The sequence below is a fragment of the Suncus etruscus genome, chromosome 13, assembly GCF_024139225.1.
Source record: "Suncus etruscus isolate mSunEtr1 chromosome 13, mSunEtr1.pri.cur, whole genome shotgun sequence".
NCBI classification, from domain to species: domain Eukaryota; kingdom Metazoa; phylum Chordata; class Mammalia; order Eulipotyphla; family Soricidae; genus Suncus; species Suncus etruscus.
The window spans coordinates 26968017-26984857 of NC_064860.1; positions in this window are offsets into that span (position 1 = coordinate 26968017).

Genomic DNA, 16841 nt, shown 5'->3' on the forward strand with positions numbered 1-16841 from the left:
GTGAGGCACAGTTCTCAGTGCCTTGTTCCTGTAGCAGGCACATCAGCTCTTAGTCTAGGGACAGTTATGATTCTTGGGCCACACTAAGAGTTTTTTCTGATACTTCAAAAGGAAGGAAGCTTCTTCCCAGCTACCTTGGACAGGAATGTTGTCAAAGGGCTGAAATTTTTGTGGGCCCATTCACTGGATTTAAAGGGACCTACCTTCATGATACTCCTTGAGAATGAGGCTATAGTAGCCATCACTCAGGCAGTTCATCCTACTCACCAGTTCAACAGCCAAGTGCACTTCAGGGGCAGGTTCATGGCCTATGGAAGAAATAAAAGGCCATGATCAAAGCTCATAGGATGTGGAGTAGAGCTAGTTTAGGTGGTAGAGCTCATTGTCTTGCTTGTGTCAGGTTCTGGGTTTGGTCCTTGGAACTCATGGTTTCTGATTATTGCTGAATGTGACCCTGGTGCTCTCCAATTGCCACTAAATATTTGGGGTCAAATGCCTCTTTACCAACAAACTTGGTACTTGGTTATAAGAGAGAACTCAATGTGCTGATCTCATGCACTGCATACAAGAGGCCCTGGAACCATATGATCCCCCTAAGCCAGGAGCAGTCCCTGAATAATATGGAGTGTAGCTCCCAAATTGAAAATATTAAAAAACCAGGGCCATGGGCCCGGAGAGATAACACAGCAGCGTTTGCCTTGCAAGCAGCCGATCTAGGACCAAAGGTGGTTGGTTCAAATCCCAGTGTCCCATATGGTCCCCCGTGCCTGCCAGGAGCTATTTCTGAGCAGATAGCCAGGAGTAACCCCTGAGCACTGCCGGGTGTAGCCCAAAAACCAAAAAAAAAAAAAAAAAAAAAAAACCAGGGCTGGAGAGATAGCAAGGCTTTTGCCTTTCATGCAGAAGGTCATTGGTTCAAATCCTGGCATCCCATATGGCCCCCGAGCCTGCCAGGAGTGATTTCTGAGCGTGGAGCCAGGAGTAACTCCTGAGCGCTGCCGGGTGTGACCCAGAAACAAAAACAAAACAAAAAAAAAAAAAGTAAGACTAGATGCTGGAAAGATAGTTCCAGGGGCTGGTGCATATACTCTGCATTGAAGCCTAGGTTCAATCCCTGGGAACACATTTACCTTGAGTACCTCCACAATTAGTCCCTGAGCAGCACTGGGTATCCACCAGCTTCATTTGTGGGGAAAAATGGATTGAAGCAGAGCACTGAAAACTCTAATGTCTCTCATATCTGGAGCTCATTTTAGTCACAAAGGTACCACTATAAATTCTGAATAGTTTAAATGAAAGTTTGTATCATCAACCATCCTGTCTCTGACTTTTATTAGTGTTTTCATAAATGGTTCACAGGCTCTGCAAAATACAAACCTGGGAACAGAGAGAAAGTATAGAAATTGGGACTGGAGGGAGAGCAGAGCATGTAGGATGTTTGCCTTGCATGCAGCTCACCCAGTTTCTATCCCCAGCATCCCATATTGTCTTAGGTGCAACACCAGAAATGAACCCTCAGTGCAGATCCAGGAGTAACCCCAAAGTACTGCTGGATGTGACCCAAAAACAAAACAAAACAAAAAAAGATTATAGAAATTGTTGTATTAACCTTTTAAGCAACAGACCATACTTTGATCCATGGCAAGACATATGGTCTCCTAAGTATCACCAGTATCCCTGAGCATAAAGTCAGAAGTAAGCCCTGAGCACCATTGGGTATGACCCCCAAACCAAAAAGAAAAAATTACAAGGAAAATACTGAACTTATTCACAAACTCTGTGAAATAGACACTGGTGGTAGGTTCGTGTTAGGCATAGTGCTGATGCTTATCTAAGGCTTAATCTAAGGAGAATGTCGTTAAATTCAGGGTCTACCAGTGGTCCTCAAACTATGGCCTGCGGGCCACATATTGTATTTGTATCTGTTTTGTTTCTTCATTGCAAAATAAGATATATGCAGTGTGCATAAGAATTCGTTCATAAGTTTTATTTTTACTATAGTCAGACCCTCCAATGGTCTGAGGGACAGTGAACTGGCCCGTTTAAAAATTTTGAGGACCCCTGGTCTAGACCAATGGGAGTCATATATGAACTGTCATGGATAAACTGTGAATAGTAGGGCAGCAGATCTTTCATGGCCCATGAATACCTGGGAAACCCAGGTGACTGAGGCAAGGGACTTCCATCTAATTATTTTTTCTTATTCACCTGTCAATTTCTAATATGTTCAAAAATTAGACACTGCAGAACTAATTAGGAGTATTGAATTTGAGGGTCTCTTAACCAATGTCTGAACCTAAATCCTATGATTGACTTCACAGATCAAAACGCAAAATGAAGAAAATTGAACGACAGGTTTTGGTTGAGAAGGATTTTCAGAACATGGGAATGCAGCACACAGAGTTTTCCAAGCCAGGCACAGATGGAAGCCTCTTCCCTAAAGCTCGCGTCACACCCTCCAGCCAGTTTCAGAATCCCTACAGTTTCTCCGGGAACTCCAGAGGTATCCCCAACCCTGACTATTAGGTGAGTCTGGAATATACTGTGTCCTGCTAGGAGCACCACCCCATTTATCCTAACACTAAGAGTGTCTTCATCTCATTACTTAACTTCTCTGGATTTGTTTCCCCAAGTGTGACAAAAAAAAAAGGCCCAGGTTCTGAGCATTCTTCCTACATGCTCAGGTTCTAGCAATGAATGCCTGCCAGGTTGGCCTGGTATCACTGAGAGGGTCCCCTGAGCCCTAGGGCACTTAATAGGAAGGTCCCCTAACTTTGTTTCATTGTATTTGTTTGAGGGTCACACCCAACAGTGCTCAGGACTTACTTCTCACCCTACATATACCAGGGTTTATTCTCCGCAGTACTCAAGGGACCATAAGTGGTATTGGGAATTGAACCTGAGTTAACCATGTGTAAGGCAAGCTCCCTACCAGCTCTACTATCTTTCTAATACCCCTGAAAAATTTTAAACTAAATATAAGGGGCTGAGACTCTGAAAACAACCAAGATGCCCTTCAACAAATGAATGGCTAAAGAAACGGTGGTACATACACACAATGGAATATTATACAGCATTCAGGAGAGCTGAAGTCATGAAATTTTCCTATACATGGATGTACATCGAATCTATTATGCTGAATGAAATTAGTCAGAGGGAAAGAGAGACACACAGAATAGTCTCACTGATCTATGGGTTTTTAAGAAAAATTAAAGACATTGAAATAATTCCCCTAGAAGAGGGCCAGAAGGACCGGCTCAAGAAATGAAGCTAACCACAAAGAGTGGTGAGTGCAGTTAGAGAAATAACTACACTGAGAACCATCATAACAATGTCAGTGAGTGAGGGATGTAGAAAGCCTGTCTTGAATACAGGCAGGGGGTGGGGAGGGAAGAGATGGGGCATTGGTGATGGAAAGTTTGCCTGGGTAAAGGGGAGTGTTCTTGTTATGACTAAAACCCAGCTACAATTATGTTTGTAATCACAGTGTTTAAATAAACAAACAAACAAACAAATAAATATAAGGGGCTAGAGCAGGAGTCTCAAACTCGCGGCCCGCGGGCTGTTTGTGGCCCTCCGTACAACATTTTGTGGCCCGCGGCCGGCCTTCAAATATGGCAGTATTAATAATCGCAATAAAAATTGCATTAGTAAGAAAAAAATCGCATTAAACATTCGCATACTTGGGCCGGGCGGTGGCGCTAAAGGTAAGGTGCCTGCCTTGCCTGCGCTAGCCTTGGACGGACCGCGGTTCGATCCCCCGGTGTCCCATATGGTCCCCCAAGCCAGGAGCAACTTCTGAGCACATAGCCAGGAGTAACCCCTGAGCGTTACCGGGTGTGGCCCAAAAACCAAAAAAAAAAAAAAAAAAAAAAAAAAAAAAAACATTCGCATACCCCAAGCAGTTCTGTTCGGGGTATGCAAATGTTTAATGTGACTTTTTGCAATTTTTTTCTTACTAATGTGATTTTTTATTGCGAATATTCATTATGCAAAATCCATTATGCAGCCCTGCCTCACCCCGACTTTGCCTCCTGCGGCCCCCAAGGAAAATTGAGTTTTTGAGACCACTGGGCTAGAGAGAGAGAGAAGAGGAGATAACATGTTTACCCTTATATGTGACTCACCCTGATTTGACCCCTGAAACCACATATGTTTCCCCAGCACCTCCACTTATCATGCCTGAGCACAGATCTAGTAATATCCCCTGAATACTGTTGGGTATGTTTTAAAACCTAGCCCTTCCCCCAAATAAACAATAATAACAGTAAGAAAATAGCTGTGGGATGCCTTTATATAACAAGTTTATCTGACAATTGCTCCAGGGTGTCCAGGAAGTGATGGGTTCTAGGCAGGGCAGGCCCCAGGAATCTGGTGGAGATGCAAGTGATTCTGCTTTTCCCAGTCAGTCCCTGTGCAGGCCAATCTATTTTTTCCTCTTCCCCACTCAGCCTCAGAGCTGAAAGCAACCCCACCCTTCTAGCTCTGAAACACAGAAGTGATACAAGCTGGTTCATTCTCTGTGAGATTTGCACAGAAGCTTGGTGTGACCCCCAACAATGCCATAAGGAGAAAATGCAGAGCAGGAGAGATGCCAACAGGCCTGAGAGAGAGGAGAGAGAAAGAAAGGAAAGAAGAAAGAGAAAGAGAGAGAAAGAAAGAAGGGAAGAAAGAGGAAGGAAGGAAGGAAGGAAGGAAGGAAGGAAGGAAGGAAGGAAGGAAGGAAGGAAGGAAGGAAGGAAGGAAGGAAGGAAGGAAGGAAGGAAGGAAGGAAGGAAGGAAGGAAGGAAGGAAGGAAGGAAGGAAGGAAGGAAGGAAGGAAGGAAGGAAGGAAGGAAGGAAGGAGAAAGAGAGAAAGAAAAAGAGAGAGAAAGAGAAAGAAAGGAAGGAAGAAAGAGAAAAAGAGACAGAAATAACAAAGCATAGTGACTGGTTTATTTGAATCATCATCATATTCAAACTATGTTAATTGTAAAATTTGTGAATCTAAAAGGTGTTTTGTGTTTGATCTTTTTCTAAGAGTCTTTCTCTTCTCCTTCCCTTCTAGACTAATGAAATGAAAATGGAATCATTCTCTCAATCATCCTACCCAATATGTGAGCTTCTATTTTGCATTTTAAAAACCTGAGAAAGAAATAAGCAGATATGATGGTCAGGCTTTTGGTATTCAGCTCCTCTAAATGGAAGATGTGGACATTTGCAATGAATACTTTTATTTGCTAAATACTGTTGAAATCATATGAACATAAATATTATTAACTTGTAGTCAAGTACATTTTTCCAGTCAATAAAGCAACTAAGTTAATTTTTGTCTGGTGGGACAACAATGGACATTTCCAATCCAGAGAATAGCTCTTCCAAGATTATTTACTCTTGGAAAACATTACTTTGAGCAGGTTTATCACTTATTGGTATGAAACCTAATTCTGGAAGATTCTTATATAGCAACTGTGGGGACCTCCCAGAGGTGGGAAGAGATTCATTTTGCTTTTAGAAGTTCTCATTCTCTGACATGTTTGACTCAGTAATATTCCTCATTTTAGGCCTTGACTGTTAGGAGTTGGACCACCTTTGCACTGTCAGGACCAGACCATCTGGTATCACACCACTGAAACAGAAAAGGCACCTCACTCAGCATTTTTTGTGTGTATTTTTGAAGGCCTGGGTACAGTGGTTGGGAAACCAGACCCTTTCTGATGTCAGCTTCAAAGCCTGTTCTAAAAATGTCTTCTGCACATGGGAGCAAAAGCAAGAAAGAGTTAAGTAGGAATAGGGGGAGGAAAGGCAAAAGGAAGTTGGACTGGAAGGATAAACGAGAGAAGGCACTGCATTCCACCTACAACTCAGTCCTACTCTTCAGTGAACAAGTGGTCCCTAATTTAGTCTGCCCCCAAGACCAATTGTCTAGGTCCTAGGAAAAGACTTGAAGACAAGGTGCATAGGTGCAAGAGCCATGAGATACTTGGAAGTTGCAGACACTCACTTGAGGAGCTGCTGCACTGGGTCCAGCAATCCAACCACCTGCATGGGTTTTAGGAGCAACTTGATGAGGCCAAGTGATCCCTGGGGAATAGAGAATGCCTTGTAGATATTCACATACTCTTTCCACAAATAAGGCACCAGTGAGCAGTACAACCCTTCTTGCAGTGTGAATGATTTTCTTGTTTATGCCTGATGTCTGGTTGTTTGGGTTTAGTATTTAATGCTGTTTGCTGAGAAGGGGAACAAATGAAGTGTTTTGTATAGGATGGTTTCCCTTGTGTTTGGGACCACCATGTGTACAACATAGCAGTTACATCTTCTTGTCAATGGCCACCATTGAAAGTGGTCCCATGGAATTGAGAACCACATTCAAAATGAAAACAAAGTACAAAAATTCAAAGCAGTATTACTAATACTGCAATATTTGGGGACATGTGCAGAGCTGCCAGACCTCCTTGAAGGAGAAAGATATGGGGAGTCTGGGGGAGTGTGCATGCACTAGCTCCAAAAAGCTCTAATGATATCAGTCCAAAAACAGCATACCAGAAGTTTGGTCAGGTTGGTGTCCCCAGAGGGAATCATAGAGGGGTGATGAGGTAGGGCCATTGGGAAACTGATTCTGGGTTCTGAAGGCAGCAGGCATGGCTTCAGCAGGGTAAAGGCTTGATTCACCATTTCCTCCTGAATTGGTCAGCTTTCTGCTACATGAACCAATGTACCCATGATCTTTCTCAGTTTGGTTTACTTCTCATTTGAGTAATAAAGAGTCTATGGAGCTGGCCCAATGAAAACATAGCAACAGGCTGAAGAGATAGCACAGTGGTAAGGATTTGCCTTGCATATGACCAAACCAGGATGGACCTAGGTTTGATTCCCTGCATCCATATGGTCCCCCACCCTGCCAGGAGTGATTTCTGAGTGCAAAAGTAACCCCTGAGCACAGCTGGGTGTGGCCCCAAAACAAACAAGCAGAAAACTTTCCCACCCTCTGGAATGAGGCTCCGTTGCAAATTCAAGAGACAAAGAGAGTCCCTAATAAAATAGGCTTTAATAAACCAACACCAAGACATATAGTAATGCAAATGGCAAAGAAAACAAAGAGAAAGATGAATTCCTTAAAGCAATAAGGGAGAAAAAATCCTAAAGTACAAAGGAAGGAACATATGGATCAAACCAGATCTCCCATTTGAAATAATTCAAGCGCGAAGACAGTGGAATGACATATTCAAATCACTGAATGACAGAAACCTCCAACCTAGAATCCACTACCCAGCAAAACTCTAATTCATGTGGGAGGGAGAACTAAAAAAATTCTCTGACAAGCAAGAACTCACACTATTTGCGCTAACCAAACCAACTCTAAATGAACTACTCAAAGATGTATTACACAACCCAAACCCCCGATTGTAACAACAACCACTCTACTCGATACAATAGCACAACAAACCACTTTGTCAGTAATCTCCTTAAATGTCAATGGCCTAAATTCCCCCATTAAAAGACATAGAATAGAGGGCTGGATCAGAAAACAAAAATCAGATATCTGCTGCCTCCAAGAAACACACCTAACAGAACAGGATATGCATAGGCTTAGAATAAAAGGATGGAAATCAATTCATTCAAGCCAATGGGAAACAAACAAACAAACAAACAAAAAAGTCGGGACAGCCACCCTTAGATCAAATTGCATTCAACCTCAAGAAAGTGCTCAGAGACCAAGAAGGTCACTACTTACTGATCAGGGAAACATACCAAGAAGTGCTAACTCTGATCAATATTTATGCACCAAATGTAGAGCCAGCAAAATATGTAAAGCATTTGCTCACAAACCTAGAGAAACATATGGAAGGTAACATGATAGTAGTAGATTTTAATACGCCACTATAACCACTATACAGATCCACCAGACAGAAAACTAACAAAGACATAAGAGCCCTAAATGAAAAATTAGAGGAAATAGAGCTAATGGACTTATTCAGGGCACTCCACCCCAAGGAAGAAAAAAAAAACATTCTTCTCAAGTGCACACAGAACCTTCTCTAGAATAGACCATGCCTTAGGATGTAAATCTAAATTACACAAAGTCAAATATAAGGATTAATAGAAGTACCCTATCAGATCATTATGCAACAGAGATCAAGGTTGGCTGTAAAAGAAACTGTGGAGAAAACCCAACACCTGGAGATGAAATAACATGCTGCTCAACAACAGTTGGATCAAAGAGGAAATCAAGGAAGAAATAAAAAGATTCCTTGAGACAAATGACAATAAAGAGACAAATTGTCAGAAATCTGTGGGACACAGCAAAAGCAGTAATTAGGGAGAAGCTCATAGCAATACAGGCCTACATCAGGGAAGAGGAAAATAACAAAATCAACAGTCTACAAGGACACTTAAAGATTTGGAAAAACAGCAGCAAAGGAACCCAAACACAGCCAGAAATAATAAAAATCCAAAGCAGAAATAAACAACATAGAAGCAAAGAAAACAATACAAAAATCAATGAGAGGGCTGGAAAGATAGCATGGAAGTAGGGTGTTTGCCTTGCATGCAGAAGGATGGTGGTTAGAAACCCAAAATTCCATATGGTGTCCAAGGCTGCCAGGAGTGATTTCTGAGCATAGAGCCAGGAGTAACCACTTACCACGTCATGCAGCATAGACACCTCCATTCTAGGGGAAGCACACCTCCAGATGTATCTATTATGATTTTCCTGAAGCAGTGAGCTGATATTCCCCCAAGAAATATTTTAGCCAGCAGGCCCATTGGTGGACGTTAATTATACCCCCTACATGGATTACTGGCAATATTTCTGATATTCATGACATCATAGTGACATTACAATTTCTTTCTTACTATCTGGCACATTCTCTCCCTTGCAAAAATACTGGCCAAAATTACAGGCCTCAGTCTTGCCTCAGGAAAATTTTCAGCACCAAAAAGTCTGCTGTTAAGTTTCCCACTGGCAAAATAAATTTGCAACTCAAAGACAAGTCCAGCCAACTACTAGCAACCAGCTTTTCTATTTTCAGTTTTCTAGGTGGTAAACAGTTTCTTTTTTTTTTTTCTTTTTTTTTCTTTTTTTTGGTTTTTGGGTCACACCCGGCAGTGCTCAGGGGTTACTCCTGGCTGTCTGCTCAGAAATATCTCCTGGCAGGCACAGGGGACCATATGGAACACTGGGATTCGAACCAACCACCTTTGGTCCTGGATCAGCTGCTTGCAAGGCAAAGGCCTCTGTGCTATTTCTCCGGGCCCTGGTAAACAGTTTCCTATCTTTCTTGCCTTTTGCTATTCCAGCCAGCTGCAAAATTATAGCAAAACAAGTTTCTCATCCTTTGTCATAAGAACCTCCTTTCTAAACTAGAACACCCCTTCTCCTTGTTACTTCCTCCCTTTTAGGTAGGTATTCATTTCACCTGTATCAGTTAGTTTTTGATATGTATATTTTAGGGTCTGCCTTTTGTCAGCGCAGAAATGCCTTTCATACAAGAGACTTGTATATTATTTACCAACATGGAGGAGTAAAATTGTCTCACATCTATTGAGGATGCGGGTCCCCATACAATGTATTCTGTGTGGTTTTATTATTTCATATTTCACATTTCGCCATCTGTGTAACCCACTCTCCCTAAAGTGGATTCATTGAAATCCTACTGATAGCTGCTGAGATGCAAGATGCCTCCAGCAACCCCTGAGTGCTGCCAGGTGTGACCCAAAAACCAAAAAAAAAAAAAAAAAAAAAAAAATCAATGAGACCAGTAGTTTGTTTTTCAAAAGAAAAACAAGATAGACAAACCACTAGCAAGACTCATCAAGAAAAAAAAAAAAAAGGAGGGAAAACACCCAAATAAATAGGATCACAAATGAAAGGGGAGAGATTACAACAGAATCACAAGAAATCCAAGGCATCATGAGGGAGTATTATGAAAAACTGTACTCAACAAAGCTAGGAGCCCTGAAGAAACTGACAGATGTCTGGAAAAATATCATCTTCCGAAACTTGACAAGGAGGATGTAGAAAACCTAAACAGTCCATCACAGCTAAGAAAATTAAAACAGGGGCTGGCGAGGTGGTGCTAGAGGTAAGGTGTCTGCCTTGCAAGCACTAGCCAAGGAAGGACCATGGTTCAATCCCCAGGTGTCCCATATGGTCCCCCCAAGCCAGGGGCAATTTCTGAGTGCTTAGCCAGGAGTAACCCCTGAGCATCAAACGGGTGTGGCTAAAAAACAAAACAAACAAACAAAAAAAGAAAATTAAAACAATAATTAAAACACTCCTCGGGCCCGGCGTTTGCCTTGCAAGCAGCTGATCCAGGACCAAAGCTGGTTGGTTTGAATCCCGGTGTCCCATATGGTCCCCCGTGCCTGCCAGGAGCTATTTCTGAGCAGACAGCCAGGAGTAACCCCTGAGCACCGCCGGGTGCGGCTCAAAAACAAAAACAAAAAAACAAAAAACAAAAACAAACAAAAAAAAACCACTCCTCAAGAACAAAAGTCCAGGTCCAGATGGTTTTACAGGTGAATTCTATCAAACATTCTGAGAAGAATTACAACCACTGATCCTCAGGTTCTTCCAAAACATTGAAAAGACTGGAATCCTTCCTAACATCTTTTACGAGGCGAACTTTGCTTTATAATCTCTCACTGGGCCTCTTTAGGACTTCACTTTCAGAGTTTCCTGTCCCCTCCGTTTCCCTTGATCTCTGGTCACAGCCACATGAGCATAGCTGAGATCCCTGCTGTCCTGCTGTCTGTGCAGGCATAGGTGAGGGGCAAAAAAAGAGTCTGGCTGACTGGCGGCTTCTTCTTACCTCCTGCTGTCTCCTCCTGCAGCCATCCCTTTCTCCAGCTTGAGGAATTCACCTGATGCCCTTCCCATCCACTCCCACCATCACAGTCTCAAGGCTGGATTGAAATTTAGACTGTGCACGTTGGAAAGGATTAGTCAATCCATGGCATTTCCAACTCTGTGAAGCTGATTTTTCTCTAAGTCAGGACGGGTTCCTGGCAGACCCCTCTCTGGACCATAGGTTCTGAAGTGAGCTCTGGGTGAGACCAGCTGTGAAAGCCCCTGCCCTGGAGTAACAAAATTGGCTATATACGAGTCATCTGAGGTTTAAGCATTTCTTTTTTTTGCGTCCTGCCCACAGAGTGTTACTGCTCTAAAGCAGAACATCTTCCCAAACTAAATTCGTGGCACAGTTGATATCTAATTAAGTTGTGGTCATTACAGGTTCAGAAACCTTTTTATTGTCCAGCATTTTTTAAGGTCCCTACCAGTTTTCATATTCACCACGAGTTGAGGAGGCAGATTTGAGGCCAGTAGATGGCGCTGTCTCCTATGGCTTGCAGAAAATAAACACGAAGGTGAGACAAATACAACTTTTTCTTACTTTGGGGCCACACAGCTTGGATGGCATAGCAGGTCGAGCTATGGAGAGCTGTGCAGTTCCTGGGGTTGTTGAGTATCTACAGGGTTTCACCCAAACACTACAGGTAAGAGGATTGAAGTCCCAGAGGTAAAGCCCTTTTAAGTTAAAGTTTCTACTTGTAGGGCTGGAGAAATATGTATGGTGTCCCTTGCACCTATTCAATCTAGATTCCACAACTAGCACCACGTATGCTTCCCAAAACCCTCTCAGGAGTGGTTCCTGAATGCAGAATCAAGAGTAAGGCCCAAGCATAGCTGGGTGTCATCTCCAAACAAAATAAAACAAAATCTACTGCTTTTTTTCTTAGTGTTTTCCCCCCAAGTCCTGCTTTGATTAAACCAGAGCTTCAAACAAACAAACCCTCTGTCCTACCATGTGCCAAATACCTGTCCCATTAAGACATTACCTTTTTCTTCTGTTGTTTTGGGGAGACAGGGGCACACCTGGTGGTGCTCAGCATTTATGCCTGGCTCTAATCTCAAAAATCACTCCTAATGATGCTTGGGGACCCATATGTAATGCTGAGACTAAAATTGTTTGTTTCATGCAAGGAAAGTGTTCTATCTGTTCTATCTGCCCTAAACCATTACCTCTTGTTAACATTATTTTGGGTGTTTGTTTGTTCAATTTGGGAGTGCTTATGGTCTACTCCCTGTGCTGGCACAATGGTTTAGGTTGATCACTCCTGATGGTGCTTGAGGAATCTTGGGTGCTGGGGATTGAACCAGGTGAAGTGTCTGCAGTTAGAAGGGTGGGCTGGGCTGCCCTAAGGGAACTGGAGATCAGGCACCCCAATGGAGGAGCAGATATGAAACCCAAAACATAAAAAGAAAAATTTTTTTATAAAGTTCCAGTTTCTGAAGGAGAGGAGGCTCAGCTGCATGATCTGGTGCTTGCTCAGATGCTGTTGTGGGGTGCAGAGCAGTTGCAGAAATCACTGTGTACTTAACTGAAAGAAGCAACCGTGCCCACTGTGACCATGTTTGAGCTGCCTGTCTGGTCTGCCTGGGCTCTGCCCTTTCAGCTACACTCAGAAAACACTGATTTGGGGGTCTGTTTGTTAACACAAATTCCTCTAGCTCCCTGTATTTGGCCCACGATCTGAGGAACAAAGGCCTGTGCTGTAATATCAGTGATGATTTAATTGTAGTTTGGGTATGGATAAGTGAAGAACTCTTATTAAGGCATGAAGCCCCAGGAGCAAAGACCTGCTGAGACCTGTGACAGAGAGACTAACCACTTCCTAACTTAGGAAGTACCTGGATGATTTTATTATTGATTGCCTCCTGGGCCTCCTGTTTGCAGAAAGATTTCTTAGTAGCCTGCACTTATTTTCTGAAATCATCCCTAATACAGTCAACTATTAAATGGTATTGCATTTTAGAAAATATCAAGGTAACATAGTGCTTAAAAATTTATTCCATTGGGCCCAGCGGTGTTTGCCTTGTAAGCAGCTGATCCAGGTGGTTGGTTCAAATTCCGGTGTCCCATATGGTCCCCTGAGCCTGCCAGGAGCTATTTCTGAGCAGACAGCCAGGAGTAACCCCTGAGCATCGCCGGGTGTGGCCCAAAAACAAAAAACAAAACAAAAAAATTATTCCAGTTATGTGGAGATGTCATAAACATGGTGAAGATCAGAAATTCTATCCAAGACATGCAGCTGAGGAATAGTATAGAGCTGAGCCAGAGAGATGGTATAGTGGTTAAATCACTTGCCTTGCATGTATTGACCTTCATTCTACCCCAGCACCACATGTGGTTCATAAAGCAGTGTCAAGAGTTACCACTGAATGGTAGAACAATTGGGGAGGGCATTTGGCTTGCAGGAAGCTAAACTGAGTTCAATTCCCAGCCTAAGATGTGGTCCCTAGAGCCCGCCAAAAATAATTCTGGATTACCGAGCCAGGAGTGACTTTTGAGCACTACTAGGTATGGCCCCAAATTTAAAAAGAAAAAAAAAAAAAAAAGAGTAACTGCTGAACTTAGAGAGTCAGTAATAGATCTGGGACACTGTGTGTAGCCCAACTTTCCCCAACATCCAAATTAACCAAATCACCAAATGAAAGCTAATAAAATCAAGGAGTGAGAAACTCTTAGTTCTACCACTTATTGCTTCAAGCTCTGGAGGTATGTGTGGCAGTGCTGATTTGGATGAATCACAGAACTCCAGGTTGAATCCTTCTTTTTTTTTTTTTTTTTTTTTTTTTGGTCACACCTGGCAACCCTCAGGGGTTACTCCTGGCTCTCTGCTCAGAAATCGCTCCTGGCAGGCTCGGGAGACCATATGGGATGACGGGATTCGACCGACCTTCTGCATGCAAGGCAAACACATTACCTCCATGCTATCTCTCCAGCCCCAGTTGAATTCTTCTTACTTCTGTGAAAGTGAAAACTTTTAGAATTGTACTTTTCAGGCCTGAACGATAGTATACTAAGTAGGGAACCTTCCATGAGACTTTACCTTGCAGATCCCACACTCAGATACCAGGAGTGATCCCTGGGCACTTCTGATGCCAGAATCAGAAATAATTGATTATAGCTAGGTATGACCCCAAACCAAAAACACACACACAAAAAAAACACTTGTCTTTTTGGGGGTTCAGAAATTAGATCAATGAGGTGAGTATACATTGGCTTTTGGCCTGGGGAATCTTGGTACTGCTCTTAGGCAGCTAAACTGACGACCAGGGAGGTCAAGACCTGAGCTCAAGGAGCTGAACTCCCAAGGCAACCTGATCCACCTTCTGGGGCCCCTTTATTCATCTTTCTGAGTTGACTTAAGTTCAGTGTGGTCTCTAAAGGCTGGTGGGTCTGTTTAGTTGGGCCTTGGAGGAAGCTCTGCAGGATAATGCAGATAGCCTATTTTATTTTCTTGATTTTAAAAACTTGGAGGGGACAGAGGTCTAGGTCTACTGCAACTGAGGAAAGAGAAAACTATCAGAGAAGGAAGTTAGGGCTATAGAACAAAGATTTTGCTATTGTCCACCCATGATTAAATAACAAGAATGGAATAAGTGAGACAGCTGATGGAATGTAGTAAATGAAGGCATTGGGAACAATTGTGGGAGGAGAGAGGCTGGAGAGAAAGTCCGATGGGCTGAGTGCCTGTTCTGTGTAAGGAGGTCCCAGTTCCATCCAAATTGTTAGAAGCCCTTGAGCACCAACAGGTATGGTCCAAAACAAATAAAGAGAGTTTCTTATTTTTAGGATCTACCTCCACCTAGTTCTTACAGCCTCCCCTGCCCATTCTCCCCAAGGTTTATGTACTTCATATAGGGCAGGGGCTTTGTGAAGGGCAAATTTTAGCTGATAGAACAGGTATTATAAGCCAGAGTCCACTGCCAAGTAAGTGCCAGACACATTTGGCTTCACAAGTGGTAATTACAGAACCAGTTCTGGCATGAACCAGATGCTTCCAGTTCCAAATGAGCAAACTGGGCCAGAGCGATAGTACAATGGGTAGGGCATTTGCCTTGAATGAATTTGCCGGGTCCTATCCCCTGCATCCCATAAGGTCCCTCAAGACTGCCAGGAGTAACTTCTGAGTGCTGTCAGATGTGGGCCAAACACAAACAAACAAACAACAAAAGGCAAATTGACTCTGAGAGTAGGGAGCAGTGGGTCAGCTACTCGATGGGACTAGAATTCACTTCTGATCGGGATTTCAAATTCTAGTTTTCTTCACCAGCAATTGTGTTGCTGTTCTTACACAACACTTGCAAATTCCACACACTGATTGATGTTGGGTGATGATGACTGTCGGCTTCTTGCAGACTACGTATTTGAACAGCTGCCCACCTCTATAACCCCAGAAAAGGAGGATCAGATTGCCCACCATTTAAAAGGCTGCTTAGCTCTAGCTAATCATTATTTGGGAAAAAGTTTTGGGTCACACCCAGCAGTGCTCAGGGGTTATTTCTGGCTCTGCACTCAGAAAATGATCCTGGAAGGCTCAGGGGAACATATGTGATGCTGGAGATAAAAGCTGGGTCCAGGGGCCGGAGAGATAGCATGGAGGTAAGGCATTTGCCTTTCATGCAGGAGGTCATCGGTTCGAATCCCGGCGCCCCATATGGTCCCATATGGTGCCTGCCAGGAGCAATTTCTGAGCCTGGAGCCAGGAATAACCCCTGAGCACTGCCGGGTGTGACCCAAAAACCAAAAAAAAAAAAAAAAAAAAAAAAAAAGCTGGGTCCATAGGGCAAGCAATCTACTGCTATGCTATCATTATGGTCCCCTAGCTAATTATTTTTAAAGAGTCATACACAGCAACTATTAACAACTTTTAAAAATAAATACATTCTTTTTTTTTTTTTTTTTTTTTTTGGTTTTTAGGTCATACCCGGCAGCCCTCAGGGGTTCCTCCTGGCTCTACGCTCAGAAATCACTCCTTGCAGGCTCGGGGGACCATATGGGATGCTGGGATTCGAACCACTGTCCTTCTGCATGCCAGGCAAACGCCTTACCTGCATGCTATCTCTCCGGCCCAAAATAAATAAATTCTTTAATTGAATCACCACGAGACACAGTTACAAAGTTGTTCGTGATTGAGTTTCAGTCAGGGTACAACATCCTTTACCAGTGCACATTTCCCATCACCAATAGCAACAACTTTTTAACTCCTGGTGAAATAAAATAAATAAATAAAAATAAACATACACGGGGTCAGAGTGATAGTACAGTGGTAGAGGACTTGTCTTGAATATGATTCCTGGCACCACATATGGTCTCTTGAGTACCACAGAGTCAGGAATAAGTCCTGAGAACAGCTGGTTATAACCTCAACATAAATAAATAAATAAATGAATAGATAAATAAATAAAGTCATAGACAGACTGTTGTATATGAAAATATTCCCATAAGATTATTCTTTGCCTGTTGTCCCACCTTGACCTTCCAGGTGGGGGCGCTGTTGAGAGCCGAATAAATAGTTTGGGAGCGAGGTGTTCAGGGGCTTTTGCCAGAGTTGGCTGACTGGCTGGCTCAAGGTGTGTTTTGGAGCTAGCAGCAGGCTGACAAAGGACTCTCTTCGCCCAACCTTTTACCCCTTAACCCTCCTGTCTGTGAATTATTTGCTGTGAATAAATATTACCAAGATCTCCCCCCAAAAGGGGACAAGAGGATGGAATCAATTTCTCATTCTGGGAGCTCTTTGCGGATATACAAACAAGCAACAAAGAAGTAAACGGGACCCAACAAATGGGGCAACAGCAGACTTCAGTATGATAGACTAGAAGAAAAGAAAGACAATAAGCAAACAAAGGAAAGAAAATGGAATAAGAATGTGGTACTCTAGGGGCTGGAGAGATAGCACAGCGGTGTTTGCCTTGCAAGCAGCCGATCCAGGACTTAAGGTTGTTGGTTCGAATCCCGGTGTCCCATATGGTCCCCCGTGCCTGCCAGGAGCTATTTCTGAGCAGACAG